General features: G+C 43.7%; 1 protein-coding gene across 2 annotated transcripts in view; it reads right to left on the reverse strand.

The window, feature by feature from the left end:
• Nucleotides 1-17,029, reverse strand: part of zmiz1a (zinc finger, MIZ-type containing 1a) — a 106,746-nt gene that overhangs the window by 80,683 nt on the left and 9,034 nt on the right. For both annotated transcript variants that reach the window (XM_008278803.1, XM_008278801.1), the window contains exon 2: nucleotides 795-911. The gene's annotated coding sequence lies outside the window, so the exon portion shown is untranslated. The remainder of the gene's footprint in view (nucleotides 1-794; nucleotides 912-17,029) is intronic.

Raw genomic sequence — 17,029 nt, forward strand, 5'->3', positions numbered from 1 at the left:
TAACTAGCACTTTATTATTTATTTGCATCCCGATCTGCTCCCACCCACCCTCCAAAGCCCACCAGTCATCCTACTTAATCCCTGGTAGCAAAGAATACAGGAGCAAAGGCACATAAAGGGTGTAAAATTGGAGACATTTTTTATTTTTTTTAAATGTGGAGCAACTTTAGAATGATTTCTGTGATTTAGTGCAATGAACAAAATGCACTAAATCATTAAATATGAACTGCAATAAGGTCAAACTAGCTCTATCACATTTCATTCAGTCAATGCACTGCTGATATTGCTGAAATTTACAATTTTAGTACAGTCTACAGCCTGAGTTATGGTTACATAGTCTAGAAATGCACTACTATTAGTGTTCAATAAATCTCGAGACTACACATTTTCTCTTTTCCCCTAATTCCCCAGTCTGGCAACTGCCCAGTAAAAAAAAAAAAAAAAAGGGAGAAAAAGTAAGTTTTTTTGGAAACAAATGGTTCCTGAATCATAGCATCATAGTTTTATTCATTTCTCCAAGTACTGACACTGGCCACAGGCTTCTGGAAGGGGGGACTGGTTGGATTTTTTAGGCTGAGCCAAACAGGATCCTGCACAGCTCCTCATAAACAGCAGCTGCAGACTGCTCAGTTCCCAGTTCCTCCCCGGCCGCCAGCCCAGGAGGGTCCAATCAAAACCAGCCACATTACTCCCTCACTTTGCCTTTGCATGCCAAGTCTGCTCCACTTCACAAAAAAAAAAAAAAAAAGCGTGCACAATCAGTGAGCTGTGGATTAAATGAAAGATCGGTTTACCTGCGTGAACTCTGACCTCGGTGATGCTGCCGCTGCGGTGGCCACCCCCTCCCCCACCCCACCCTTCATGTATTCCTTCACGCACTGTCCCTCGCTGACCTCTCCTTAAGTGGTGATCTGAGGGGAAGGAAGACAGAAGAAAAGGCTGTTAAATTTCTTTTAATGGAATGCCAGGGAGAACCTGGTTCAGACAGAGGACAAATGTATCACAGAGAAATACACCCCGGTGTTGAAAAATGTGAGCAGGAAGCCATGAGGGACTTTGCTATACTGCCCCATTTACTCTACCTCCTAACCCTGCCGGAGAGCCAATGAACCAACGAACAACTGCGCCACCAATCACACCGCCATGCGTGTATACTGCAGCACAGTCCTGTGTAAACCCCCCCAACGCGACCCCACCCCCCCGCTGCACAGGAACAATGTCCTTCCTAAAGGTTATCAGCAGCCCGGTGCTTGGTCAGCCCTCATCCTGAGTCCATTACACATAGAGCGGCGAGATTCACTGCCTTAATACACCTCTCTTAGTCTCTCCTCACTGCTTCGCTGCGCCCTTTACAGGCTGATACAAATCCAGCATAGACCCAGAACACACACACACACACACACAAGTTTTGGGATTAGCCTACCAGCACATTTCCTTTCTGTCTCTAGACATCTGGACTGCGCTGGTGCATTACAAAAACTGTGAGGAAATACACTAATGGCCTGTATATTACACAACCCTGATGTTAAAACTAACACACCTCCCCTCCCTTAACAAAACAAGTTTATAGATGTTTGGGGTTTTTTTTATGCATACTGCAGAGTTATTGTCAACATCAGTTAAAAAAAAATCTACTTTGTCTTAACTACCACGATTCCCATCAAGTTCAAACCGCATGTTGGGTTTGGTGCTAATAAGCAAAAAGTGCAGAAAGCTAACAGGATATACCAAGAGGATGAAGCAGGTTAATTCCATATTCTTAAAAATCAGCATTTAGTCTTACTGTTTAGAGCATGTCAGCACAATACTGGTAACATTTCAACGCTTTGTTTCGCCTGAGAACAGCTTTGTGGAGCTGCTAGAGCGGCAACAGACTCTTACTTTCAGTTTAGGATGAAAAATACCAGGTACATTTAACATGCTTCAAACGTAGTGTCACAGTTAAAGTATATGGGAATACACTGACAATATGTTTTGTGGGGGTTGATGGATAAAGGGCAGACACCTTCATCGAAGAGACAGACAACCAATATTTTAAACTGATGTGCATTTGCAGTTTTGTTTATTTATGTTTGACTTAAAAAAAAAGAAATTCAACATGTATCCTTCAGTTTTTATAGCCAGTCACATCTTCAGAGCCAAAGTAACACATTTTAATTGTGTTTCTCCTCAAATATCTGAATATCTGAATCAATACTCTGTTCAAAACACTACATGTAATATAAAAAGGGTAGTGACAAAACCCCAGAGAGTTATCATCAGGGCTATTTAGCATCTTTTAGATCACCGTTTTGGTTTAAGGGACCCACAACTTCACAACAACCCCCTTAAGAAGATGCACCCGTCTCCTTCATCTTTCATTGTTTCTTCCCTTATAATCTCTCAGACTGAAGGAAACCAGGTTCCGCTCCTTCGGGCTGCCCGAGTGGCCGCTGTCCAAGAGGTATAGTGTACTTTGGCACCTCCGATCAGAGTGGAAGAAAATTTGGTCAGTGGGGCGCAGCCGACAATGAATCTTACAAACACAAAAGTATAGGAAACCGAAGGGATCTAATGTCTGTGTTACTGGAACTACTGCATCTGGACGGTTTATTCTGGTACATCTTTGTCTGTGTGTATCTTTGGGAGAGCTAATCTATTGAAAAATGCCATCTTCAGCACATGCCACACTGAGCTTCAAGACATTTGGTTAAGTTATAATAAAAGACTAAAAATGACAAACATTTCTTTCTTCTCAAGACTGATTCTAAAACATCTCACCGCTGATATTGAGAAAACAGTACAGCCACGGTTTTAAAAGGAGCAGGAGTCTGATGGGATGGGGGCCCCTCATACATCATAACACCTGCTCATTCATTTAATCCATGAGAAGAAGGGAACATACTGAAGAACATAATGTGAGGAGAGGGGGGTTGATTTTGGACAGAGGCCAAAAAGAAGAGGACAGGGCGGAGGAGAAAGCCATAAATACGCGGGGAGGCGAGCAGGTGTCGCAGACAAATGTGATTTACGGGGTCTACGTCCCTTACAGTGCTGACAGGTAAGCCTATTAGGTTGATATTACCCAGCTATAACACGCACCGATGGACCCTCTTAAAAACGTGTGTGTAGTGAGTGTGTAAATGTGATGGCTTTAAGAGAGAGATTATAATATCATTGTTAAGCTAGCCATACATTAAGTTCTGGAAATGCCATAACTATATCTTCATTGGGCTCGTTTTCAATCGCTTTAATTCATTTCCACTGCATTTTCTTTCACAGGAATGTCATTTTGCAACTATGCAAGAAAGCTATGTTTAGCTTTTGTTGTTGGTTTACGAAAACAAACACACACACACAACCAGGTTTTATTACAGCAGAGGTTAGATGGGAATTCGGTTTAAGACGGAGCAATGTTTTTTTTTTTTCCTCCTCATACTCTGAAATGACATTAAGGTTCATATCCAAAGAGTGCAAGAGAGAGCTAAATACCGGGATGGCAGTACATTGCTGCACATTGGAAACTGCCGGCGAGCAATCACCGAAGAATGCAAACGTTTATGAGAAACTAAATGCACTAGAACATGGAGATCTGCAATCGAATTTCGCTTGTGATGCTGCACGAGAGACACAAGACTGCAAGAAAATTGCTACCACTTGAGCAGCACACTACAGATGGTGTTGTGAGCAACACAGCACAAAGCAATGTGTTCCTTAATAATGTGGTGAATATTGCAGTGAAAAGCTGAGTGCTTCGTAGTAGCTTCTGCAGACTCCAGCTTTTTTTTTTTTCTTCTTCTTCTTCTTCTTTTTTTCCTGTCAGAAGTGTGAACTCTTTCATCCAGGATATAAGAGGCTGCGGTAAAAATCCTCAAAGAGACTAATCGTGTTAAATGAGGTTTGTGTCTGTATCCATGACTTCTGAGTGTGTGTGTGTGTGGGCTGTCGGGGGTTGTAGGTGCCTGCGAGAGACTAAAAATTCTTGTCACCTTTGAATCTAAACTCTCTGTCAACTCTCCACTCGAGCCGGGCGTCTCCGGTTTCATAATCGCGCTCGGTATTACTCTCTTAACACTTCAATCCTGGTAATCGTATCTGATGATGTGGCTGCTCATTGACTGAGATAAACCAATTTTCTGTACAAAGTCTTTAAAGTGATTCAAATGCTTGAGATGACAAAGCCCAAGTTTGCCTGTTAAAAGCCCTTAACACCGCAACGTTTACTTTAGCTTCCTGGGGGGAATCCTGGTCTCCTGTGGCTGTTCAGCTCATACACACTCACTCATGTGTGCGCATACTCACATATATACACACACACACACACACACACCTTATCATCCAAGGCTGAGGAAGCAGGAGGGCTATAAAAGCCAACCTCATCTCCTTAAAACAGGCAGGGCTGTCCCTGGGTGTCTTAACACAACTCATCAACTGTTAAACTAGAGAGAGAGGCAGAGCAGTAAAAATCAATGCCCCCAGCACAGCAAACAGCAGTCAATGATGTTAGGTGGAAGAGGAAAGAGCGAGAATTTGCAGCAGCGTCTGGAGAGGTAAGGAGAAAGGAGAAGGAAGGAGAAAGTCCATGTTAAGCTAAAAGCAGCGGGGCTAATATATGTAATTGATTACCTCTATGCAAATAGAAGAACTCTAAAAACCAGTGAATGCAATTTAAAGCAGCAGCAGAGTCTCTGAAATCGATTGGCGCCGTGAGCGAGAGAAGCCATTTTCCTCTAGCCAAGATAAAACACTTTACTATGAGCTGTCAGATACTTATCAGGAGGAAATTAGCAGAGGAATACCATTTTCCCAAAACAAACAGGTCAAGTGTTTCTCCTCCTTGAGTGGTCTCTCCCTCTCTTTCGCTTTCTCTCTCTCTCTCTCTCTCGCTCTGATATCATCATCTGTTATTTCCTCCTGTTTAAATGCCAACAGTGAGGAGGCCCGGGCTGCATTTCATTCAAACAGATCATTTGTAATAAAAAAAAAAAAAAAAAACCCATGCAGGCAGGCCCTGTGCGCCGGCAGGAGCAGTCTGTTGTTTGAAACAGAGAAGATGAGGTCTCCGGTTCGCCTCAGCTCCCGGGAGCAACCCCAAAGCCTGCCAGCACCCGCACGTACACACTGACGCAAGTCCGTCCTCAATCTCCGAGCCTGATCTCACCAAAACAATATTTGCGTTTTTTGGCCTGCAGTCTGTGTTCCTGGCTGAAAAGAGGAAGAAGAAAAAAAAAAAGAGAGAGAGAGAAAAAAAACAAACATAGAACAGAGCACAAAAAGATGTCGAAGCAGGCAGCAGCCCACACAAGACAGCCTTGTCGGAGAGAGAAGAGGGCAGCTCGGCGTCAACATCAACACCGGTTCTGCAGTCATCGCTCAGCAGGTAATTATGATAACAACGTGTTCCCTAGGCAGCCTCTCTCTGATTTAGTTTCCAAGCACTTACCCTTCCTAAAATCACCCCCCGATAACATCTGATATGATTACAAAGTCAAGATCCTTTTCAAGGAGTGCCCACTTACGTGCCTCTAATTTGGTGTATACCAACTTTCCCTCCTGCGACTACTCAGCGATGCTTCTCATCTTATTGTGTATGCATAGTTAAGATGTTGCACCATTTGGATTGTCATAACATTTTGGAAAATGCCATGACATAAATGAACCTCACCTACCAACACCATCTGTTACTGAGCGCTTCACTGCCTGCTATTACCTTCGATTGTAAACACAGCCTTGCCACACGGGGAAATACATCATTTCATTGTGTCTGTTAACATCCAGTTTAAGCAGTGGGAGTCTGGCCCTGAATGGAGTCAACAGAGTTGACCCTGTGATTACCTCTGCGGTGCGGCATTTTCCTTGGCTGTCATCACAGCCGACCCCTTAAACAGCCAGCGCCGCTCTGCAACAGGGCTAGGCTGTTGACATACTGAAGACATTTAAGATAATCCCGGAGATGTCTCTGTGTTTTCCAAGATTACATCTTCAAAGGGGAAATGCGCCCGGCAGCCTCTACTTGAAAGGGAGAGAGATGCGGAGGGCTCTTGTTCTGAAGGAGGGGGTGGAATAGCTCAAGAATGCAATCATGGTTTTGGAGTGGAATAAGGCCTGTCCTGGCTAGCTAAGCTGGCAGGAGGGTGAGAGGATAGGAGGGGGCCACTGGTGGAGAGGAATCAAACCTGAGAAAGAAAACACACCTGTTGTATGGGACAAAACAGAGGGAGGCGAAGAGAGGACTCTCACCTGTGTGACCTGACAGGGGCTGTAAATCACAAAGGGTTATCTCTGGCCCCGGCTCTGGCTTTTACAATGTTTGGTGTGCTGCCATGTTGAAGTTAAACAGTCATTACTGTTGTCCACACTAAACCAACACTGTTTGCCACAAAAAACAGATTTTCAAAACGCTGCAAAGGGATACTTAAAAAATATGGCATTGTTTCGTAGCGTTGAAGGAGAAATCCAAGCTTTCGGAAAAAAGCTGGCACGCTGTACGATCGTTTCTCAAGCTGGATGGACATAAATATTGCCTACAGTACTTTGTCTCGACTGCTTAGTTTGGGCCTGTACTGCCAATTGCACAATAAAGTGTTTTTAATTGACATATCTTTCAAATGTCAGATAACTGTTCCAGAAGTACAGCACACTGGTTTTTGAGAATCATTTGTCTTTAATCAAACGTGCACTTTATATTTATACCTCTGTAGAGTCAAAAGTGGAGTTTTTGTGTGAGAAGATAGCCCCAAAGATGTGATCAGAGTTATCTCATTTGATCCTTGAAGGCTACAAACTGATAACAGATAGCCCGTGTTACAAACTGCTGCTTGGAGTTCGCTCGACATTGACGGAAATGGACGTTTTACGAACAAAACAGAAATCTCAGCCTCTAAACCACTTACCTCATTATCAGTGAGCAACCTAGTCATTCTCAGTATGTTTATATAATTAGTGTCTTGAATGCAAATGGCCACATTTTAGGAACATATGCTAGGGTCGACTGATAATTGGCCTGGCCAATTACCGGATCTGATATGCAGCGTTTTTTTCGGCTAATGACATTGGTAAATTTTTGATAAAATAAATGAATCCGAAAATGTGTAACTTTGGCTCGGATGTAGCCGCCTTTCTCCGGTCTGTAGTCACCTCCTCGTGGTCATGGGGTGATGGGCCACCAACATGCAACTGTTTAAAAGTTCTTTTTTTTGTTAAACATAAATAAATAAAGGCATTTCAACAAAGCTTTAGCGTAACTTTCACACCAGAATTTTCCATTTTGCTGCAAATGTATGTCGGGTCACAATAATGAAAACACTACGCCAGTCGAGTCCTTACATGTGACCCATCTCCAAGAAGTCAGCTGAATTGGGCCTGGGGTTTTTATGCGTAAACAAAAGCAGCATGCTGCTACCACATGACGCAAATCCCGGGACAGGATTGGCTGGCAGTGACACATTGCTCGCGGCGCCTACATACAAGTGATTCTTTATGGTGTCACCGCTCATGCACGCTGACTGTATTTGACAGCAATATGGATAATGGATATGGATGATATTATATGTTACCTACAGGTAGAAGACAACTAAATGGACCGATCTAAGTAATAAACCCAAAATCAATATTTTATCATGTGTTAATGTAATGTCGGGCTTTATCTCGGATATAGCCCAAGACGCAATGCGACTGATGTCTTGCAGATGGGTCACATATATGCTAGTGTAGACAGAAAGTGTTGGGCAGGTCATCCTTTTCAGGTCTGTTTATGTTAGCATTGTTTTAAGTAGTCTTTTGGACTGAGGTGTGACATAGTGCAGCGCTTGCCAAGTAAAGTTAAGAGGGGAGATTCGCCCTCTGCACACGACCCTTTCTGACAGTGGAAGACTTGAGCGCTGGAACTCCACTGATCATGAATTCACTCCTGCGTAGCCTCCAGGCAGCTCTCTCCCACAGCGTGTTTTACATACTGCATCATCACAAAGCATTTTTAGATACTTTTGGATGACATCTGCGAAGGATCCGCGGAGCCGCCGCGTCTCCGCAGAACACAAGTATCAGAGACGTTAAATGAAATGTGTCGTGCTCAAATAGGAAGTATTAAATAAAAGCAAGAAATTATGACTCATATCTGCAACAAATGTCAGCAGTGACGTCCTCCGAGGCTGTGAGCACCTCTTAATGACTAATGGAAGTGTGCGCTAACGTGGCTCTGACGGACATTTAAAAAAATATATATAAATAAATAAAAATCACTAAGCGGCAGCCTTTCTTGCCACTGACCGGCATAGTGACAACAGTGGTACTAATAATAGGACGTGAGTATTTTAACACAGTACACGAGGGAGAGCTGTGAAGAACACAGAAGTAATAATAGACATCGCTACTCCTGAGTAGTTGTGGGTTAAAACTGAATGCTTCTTTTCTTTTTAGCTCTGCTTGACTTGGTGACATCATCTGTGAGTCAGAGACCAGAGTCCATTGCTGGAATAAAAAAAAAAGAAGAAGAAAACTGAGTAAGGCCTGTCTATTATCAGCTCTTCATACTGTACACCATGAGAAGGCGCAAACAGCCAGACAAAGAGGCACAAGTCACACAACCACCAGAAGGCTATTTATGAGTTGCAGAAGAAAAGGAGACGGAGGAAAACAGATTTGTCATCGGCAGGAGGTTGGGAGTGAGTAGATGAATCAGGTGAATCATAATTGAGTCTCACAGAGAGGAACTTATTTTAGATTGAGCACCAACAAGCAGCGATGTAAGTGTCGGCAGCATTAAGTACAGTATGTTTCCTCTCAGCGAGCTCTGCAACGGGGGCCCCTCCTCGTCCCTCCAGCCTCACTGGCCACGGTTGAAAAATTAATGCAGCAAACTGACAACACTTAGGGCCTCCCTCCTTCTCTCTCGCTCTCGCTCCCTCTCTCTCTCTCCCTCCTCCCCATGTACCAAACAGGATCAATTACCAAAGCAGGGCTCCACTCAGCAGCGCTAAAGAAACAAGAGGCACTCTCCATCACAGCTGTGTGTGTGCACGTGCAAGTGTGTGTGTGTGTGTGTGAGGTTCAGGCAGGCTTATGATGAGCAGAAAGAGGAGGAGGAGGTGGTAATAGTCTGTTTGCTTCTCTCTAATGACAGCAGCAGAGTGGATTAGTGAGCCTCCTAACCCATCAGCATCACTCCTCCCAGTAAGTGACAGAGCATGTAAATAACCAGTTATGGCCACTAGCAGGAGGAAAGAAAGGATGGAGACAGGGCGGCTAATAAACCGAGAAAGTCTAAATAGGTGTTGTTGCGTGTGTGTGCAGGCGTTTTGTCCGCGCGCCTTCATTTGTATGCAGGTGGAGATTTCAAGGAGTTCCATTTCTACAACATCAGCCAAGTTATTCAAATGCAGCACATCTGACTGGAGAGGATAACATAAAGAAAGGCATCAGCAGAAATGGCAGCAGGCAGTAATCCCCCGGCCAGGCCACTTGTGTTTGCCACGCAGGCAGGCAGCGCTGTCAGTAGCAGCACCCATACAGGCGTTATCAGTGACAGCCATAGGGCTATTCTAATAACCCTGCTGATGCTCTGCGGCGCAAGGACAGACAGGGAGACGGACATACAGACAGACAGGCAGACAGGTTTCACTTCCCACTTAAAGAAAGAGCCTGACTGCCAGGTATCAGCCTGTCGCTGCGCCTGTGTGTGCGTGCATATGTGCCCAGGCTCTGAGTGCATTTACTCATTTCCCTCACTTTCTAGCGTGTAATGTTCTGACAGCTTCATACATGCTGTCACTTTCATCTAAATGCGCTACAGCATTGACCGGCCCACCTATTAACCCCGCGCACGTGCACACTTTGCATTTATGACGGCGTTGTCTAAACTCAGGCATGCTGGCCTTGCAGCCCCAGTAGAAGCGTATCTGTCTCCAGCATCATTATCACCATTCAAAAGGTCAAGCACAATGCTTCCAGCCTCCTCTTTGTGATTTATGCCTGTGCTATTAACTCTGTTCACATTAATCTCCATCTGTAAATCTAATCACACTGCCTCACCATTGCACCGCCTGGTGCTCTCAGGACAGAAGCCATGGCCAACGGGAAACAGCTTATGTAAATACACTGCTGTTGACATAAGATGGGCAGCACGCGGTTCCTCGCTGCTGTGACGAGGCACGCTGATTAGTGCGCAGATAAGAAAAGCTATCGCCTTATTGTTGAGTTCTTTTTGTGCTTGCCGTCACTGCTATCTTTACATCACTCCATCTTGTTGTTTATTTCATATCTTCAGTATCATTTTTTTTCCAGCTCATCTTAAGAGAGTGAGGCCATTGTTAGTAAAAAGAAAAAAAATGCAGCCACAGTGCTGCAGGGCTCCATTTGTAGTCAATGAATAACTCGAATATTGACACCAGTAAATGAGGGTGTCACTCAGATGATGCAAAAACAGAGCAGCGCTCCACAGAAGTGCTTCCAGGCATTCTCTACATGTATGCAAGCCAATAATCATTACCTTGGCTTGAGAAAGGCTCCACAGCCACTTGAAGCCTCGTGAAAACATCTACTCTTGCGTGCCTTGAAGCAGCCTTGAAGCACTTTGAGCAGAGTGGCCGGATGCTCTGCTCTGTTGCTGCCACATGCAGTATAAAGACTTAATCAGGTCTCCTGTGTGGAAGTACAGCGGTGCTTTCTGAGAGAATTCCCTCTGCAAGGACCGATTGGGAACCTTGGCGATGACACAGAGAAGCCTGCAGGCCTGTCAGCTCGTCTCGATGCTGCTCAAATCAGCACTCAGATCCGGAGAACTTCCACTGGCGCGCTGACACGCACTCATACACTGGCTGACACGAATCTCAAGCATCACTTCAACCATCCACTCAGTCCTTCAACATTATACTCGACATGTGGCGTGTGCGTGTAAGATTCTCTCCATAAACACGGACTGAATCATTCTAGCTATTAAATCTGATGGTGTGCTGCACACAACCATCTTAAGATATGTAGGAGAGATGTTTTAGCATAAAGCCAGCAGGACTAGAGGCTACAGTGGAGATGAATTGTTAAAGGATATATAAAGTTTATTTGGCAAAAAATGTTTCAGTGATGATATGCATTAGCGTGTTACAATCTTCAGTGTTGTCAAGATGTAATATCTAGCTAAGCAATTACAAATCAAGATATATTATTCTTCAGATTATAAAACTTAAACCTATAATTATGGCAATATTTTCTTAATTACATCCTAGAAGTCTGAAAACACTTTTCCTTGAAGGGAGCAGACAACAGCAACAAACCAGCGCTAATTGTTACAAGCATCACCTTTAAAATGCACAACATACAAACACCAGATAAAGAGAGTTTCAAGGAATCGATGCAAAGCCTTAATTCCTTTGACAGATATTATCAACTCAAGATTTCAAGATGGTGACTGATATTTTATGTGCCACCAAAATGCAAGGAGAGAGCTTTTAATAATTGATGGTGCTGGAGCAGGGAGATAACCGCTCTCCTCCCGTTATCAATCATTAATGGAGTTTCCATCAAAAACACTTCAACCCCTCAAGTATCAAATCTCTCTTGAAGGTGGAGGACCCACATTCAAACATCCCACTTAATCAAAGGGCACACAATGTGCTCTCCCTTTCTCTCATTTTCGCTTGCGCAAATTAGGATAATAACGGCACAAATTGCAAAATTGTTCACAGCGTAAGTGCAAAAGTAGGCATTTTAGCAGAGGTCTTCTTGTGAGTGATGAGGGTTAATGGGAAAATTCTAAATGTTTAAATCACGGGAGGGAAACAGCTTGCCAACCAGTGTTTTTACTTTCTTTCTCTCCTTGCTATGTATATGCAAAACCGCTAAAAGCTCAATCTATCTATCCGGCTGGCTCTGTGAAGCTGCGAGGCCTTGTCTGGTCAAAGTCATACGGGACACGATGTGCATCAGCGACACTCACAAAGAAGCGTAACGCTGCTGCTAACCTTTAAAACAACCACAAGGTTACACACAGCCCTGCGTGCGGACGCAAAGATGCACAAACACACACACCCGAGTCAGCTAGAGTTTACTGCTTTGGACTGACTTTAAGGGATCAGCCCAGATCCTCCTATCTCAAAGTACACCACCCAGGCAGGGCTACACGTGTAAGAACGCACATACTGTATATCCTCGCAGCATCTTTTCTAACAATCCCGCAGCCTCAGATGTCACAGACTCATCGTACACATACTGCACTACATAAGCACTGCAGCTAAGCGATAGCAGAAATGATAGAGTATCCCTAATTACCCATCAAGATGGTTTTGACAGTGTTCTGTGTGCCAGTGATCAGTGTCATGGCGCAGCGCCAGCAGCGGCTCGGTTCTGTTTGATTTGTAGCTGCAGCTGAGTAGCGGGTGGTACACCATGAGAGCTGCAGTGCCACACACTTTCACTTTCTCTCTCTCTCTCCCCTTCTCCTTCTGCCACCCTCCATCCCCCTCTTTTCTCTCACAACCACCCCCTCCCACACTCGCACTGTCCTGTTTCACTGGCCCGACCTTGCCTGTCATCAGTATAAAACAGCTTTTCAAGGCTGCTGCATAACAGAAACGCAGAAAGGACACTAAGAGGATTCTGTTGGAGAGCTCGAAAAGTTCAGGTGCAAAAAGTGAGCAGCTGGATTTAGGACACACTGCTCTGCTTTGTTAAAAGTTGGAGTGTGTGATTGTGGAAGAGGATTGTTGATGTTTATTTAGTTCTATATTTAAATGGTTAGCATGTGCCAGATTTACTGTACCTCTTACTCCCACTGCTCCCTTTCTCCTCCATCGTCACAACACTTCCCTCACCTCCGTCCTGTACATCAACTCAAATGTGCAGGGGACTCACCGGATTAGTGGATCGGTCTGAAGCACTTTGTTTTTTTCATATTTACAGAACCAGGACTGTGAACAAACACTTTTTTCAGGATGCACACAGAACAGACAGCTGGCAAACAGTGAGGAGATCTTTACCGAGTTGAACGTAAACTGTAAGGGATTAGAACCACAAGCTGCACTTTTAACCTTCTGGATCCTAAAACACATTGGTGGGTTTGAAAGACATCTTTAGGGCTGAACCTGAATATCCGGTCGTTGTGGTGGTGATAGCAATTTTGATATTCGAATATTTGCCCGCTACACACCCCAACCCCAACCACAATCAGATATTATTATATATATTACATAGATTATTACATTATTATTACTATGACACCGTGCTGCCGTTCTTCCTAACAGTTTGTTTCCTTTGTTTCCTTGTCGACTGCTTCTTTTTCTTCATTGATGTGTGCTATCGTCTTTGTGCTGTTTCTAGAACAACAATTTCCCTGAGGTGCCCTACCAAAGGAATCAATAAAGTTCTATCTGTATCTGAATCTGAATCTGAATGGACCCGAATATCTGAATATCAGAAATTGCCATTTGGACCAGCCCTAGTTATCCTTACAAAAAAAAAAAAAATCGCCAAATTACCTTTTATCCTAGCCAGAAACTGGAAAAACTGGAAGAATTTACTTTCCGACGGCCCTTGAACTCATCACATTACGCATCATTTTGTCAGAAAACTAAAGAATAAAGTCAGGACATTTCCCTCAAAATCACTCTACATGTCTTGTTTATGAATTTACCAAAAAAACAAAACAATTAAAACAAATTTAAAAAGCAAGTAGTAAAATATCCGTAGTAGGCAGGGTCGTCGTTTTCTCCGTTATTGGGAGCACTTGTGGGCATTGGGGAAAATGTCAGACATGTTGATTCCAGTTTTTGATTAAATTTGATTAAATCTTTTAGTTTTGGACAAAACAAGCAACTGGAAGACGACACTTTGGGCTCCTGGAAACTGTGATGAGCATTTGTCAACCTTCTCTGACATTCTTTAGATAAAACAATATCAAATCTAAAGCCAGCAGACAAATGATAACATGTTTGTTTTTTGCAGCCCTGCCTAATTAAAAAAAATAATAAGAACATTAAAAACTCCAAATAGATCTATAAAAGATGCATCATAATGTGTGTCAGTGCTGTTGTTATAGCACACAGTAGATTACGACAGTGCCAGCATGACCTATGAAAGGCTGATTTATACTGCGTAAGCACGCTGTAAGCTTTGGCTATGGCACTGTGAGTGAACTGAATTAATGCACGGAGCCAGCCAGTTAATATTTGCTTAGTGAAATGCTATCTGAAATCTGCAGAGTAGATCGTTTTTTTAATGTCTTTAAAAGTGTACAGTAGCCACGAGTTTGTCAGGTCGCATGAGGCGCTCTGATCTCAAACCAGCGCCAGCATTGCTACCGAAGGGCAGCTCCACACAGCAGACTCTACTAAGTGTATTAACTCAGCAAATGAACCTCTTTATAGTGACAATATGTAAACATTTATTTTCAGGCTTACTTTAAAAAGCATTTACGTTCAAATCATGGCGCGATCGTGAACTTGGGCTCCTGCCAATAAAGTGCCACAGGTCAATTATCTTTCAAAAGATAACAGCAGCGTCTGCCGTTTATCTTATCTCAGCCCGATTTCCATCTCAGGGGTTCATACTAAGTAAACAAGATGCTAAGGTGTTTATTTTGAAAGAGAACAGGCGCAATAAAAGGGACTAATCTACTTGTCACACATGCTCGCCTTTTACTTTGTGATTCTGCTGACTCACATGAGATGAGCTGAATCAAAGCAGCTTCAGATTCAGTGACTTGGGAGATTTGGGGGGAAAAAAAAAGCTGAGTATTCCTGAGGCTTTGAGTTAATCAAATAGGTCTACCGCTTTATCTTAAAGGACCATACCTGGCGTTTTGTAGGCCTCTCAATTGCTGCCCACATCTCAGATTTTCAAAGCGATTCAAAGATGTTTTTGCTGATTGGTGGCTGCCTCCCAGGTTGGAAAACCACAGACAATCTGAGATCATCGTCCTGTGTTTGGATCCAGACAAGCAGAGGCAGAGGAACGGGCAGAAGACTGGCGCAGCTGAACTGGTTGTTAAATCAGAAAATTCCTTCATTCTTTCAATATTAGTCCAAGCGTTCAAAGCAACCGCAGCAGCTAGCCACGTCTGTGTCGACTGAAAATGATGTTGACAGGACACATATCAAACAAATGATTTGTTAGCTGCAAAACAACTCCTTCCTCTTCCTAACAGAAAACTGAATCCAGAAGTGGAAACAAAAGGGCAGTTCAGTCTGATTGTCAGATAAGAAAGAAAAAGCGCCACACTTTACATTATTGCCAATCATTTCCAAAAGAGCATCGTATGTTTTTAGATTGATTTCCAAACGTTCAGCTTTCACGAAATCCAACTTGTAAATCTGTCGAGAATCTTAAATAAGATTCCTCTCAGTGTGCTACAATTGTATGACACTGAAATTGCAATCAGGAACCACTGTCAAAACTCTCCATACAGCCAAAAGCGCTGCTTTGACAAGCTGTGCTGTCAGAAAATCAAATCAGAACGGCAAGAGAGTAAACATGGATGTGAAAAAAGGAGCATGTGTGTTTAGTTGCTTCTTTCTTTATACAGGTTGCTCGAAAATCTCTTGATGCAGTATCTTCAAACACACCAGCAGGAGGAGTTTTTAATCTGCTGTCAACAGCATCACTACATTCAGATAACATAACTTAAGGGCAACTAAATGCTCCGTGTACTGTGATGGATTAGCTGTCTCAATCAAGTCTCTGCAAGTTAAATTTCAGAATTTACTGGAATGAATAGAAACAAATGGCAGCCTAGAAGGCAAAAAAGTGATCTGAATAATGCTAGAAAACGTATGTACAAGTTAAAAACATGGGAAGTAATTTGTAGATAACGAGCTACAACGTGGGAAAACACTGTTATGGCCCTTTGATAGTCCCCCTATAAAAAAAAGTGACATTTTCCCATAAATGTCTGCAGTGAGCATTTACCAGTCTTGTCACTTGGCATGAACTCACCTGTTTTGAGGAAAAAGCTTCCACTGCAGCACCAATAAATGTCAAAACAGTGAGCGGGATCAATATGCAGTCATTAATCTCTCAAGAAGGTATGTGAAGTATCAAACCTGGCAGACACTGTGTGTGTCAATCCATACTTACATTCTCTCTAACAAAACCGAACAGCCGCAATTAACACCCTTTTATTCATTCTGTCATTGGTTTTGTCATTAATGGCGTTGCCCCAGGCACAAAGATCCAGTCTAACTGTCAAAATCCTCCTTTCAGATCAGCTGCACATCATCGCGGCTGACGAGCAACCTGATAAAACCGACGTTTCCCCTCCTCTCTCTCTGCACCTGCGAATCTAAGGAAGCGCTTCACCAGGAAGACGTGGAGCAGCGCCAGTTTGACTGAGTGCCACGCAGTCCAAAGGACAGACGCTCGACATAAAGACAACAAACAAGTTAACACCCCGGTGTGTGCGCGGCTGTGTGCGACGTGAAAGTTAACGAGAAAGACGGAGAAACACAAGAGACATCCCGAAGTTCAAAATACAGAGATAGAGCTCTGAGATTGTCTCCCGCAGTGTCTGGACTGGCGGCTGCTACTCTTCGTGACCCCGATGCTTCGAGCCACAGATCAGATCAGGGACGCTGTGCGACAGATGTCTGCCCTGGCGCTCTGTTCCAGGCATGAGTGCTGCTGGCACACACACCAAAGAAGAGTGTGTGTGGAGAAGGAGGGGAGAAAAAAAAGGGAGAGAACAGGGTGAGCACAGAGGAGAAGATGGATGGCATGAAAAAGGAGAAGAGGGAAAAGCAGAGGGGAAGAAGAAGAAAAACGGAAAGAAGGTGAGGAGAGGTTGTCGTCGGGATCCAGACGTCACGTTGCGCAGGCTTCATCGTTGGGACGAGATCTATTCTGTCATGTTTCTGTCAGTCAGCAACCAGTTTGTTCAGGAGAGTGACGCTACAAGTTTAGGCATACCTCGAGCAGCTACTCTCACCCTGACTGACCTCGCATGCACTAAAATCACCACCAGGCCTCGGTTTTTAAAGTCACTTCAGTACACAGTGAAAAATAAACTGTCTCTGAATCTGCAGCAGATAAAACTAACAGTGTTCGCTCAGGCACCACTACACAAAAG

The sequence above is a fragment of the Stegastes partitus genome, unplaced genomic scaffold, assembly GCF_000690725.1.
Source record: "Stegastes partitus isolate 25-593 unplaced genomic scaffold, Stegastes_partitus-1.0.2 Scaffold133, whole genome shotgun sequence".
Lineage (NCBI taxonomy): Eukaryota > Metazoa > Chordata > Actinopteri > Pomacentridae > Stegastes > Stegastes partitus.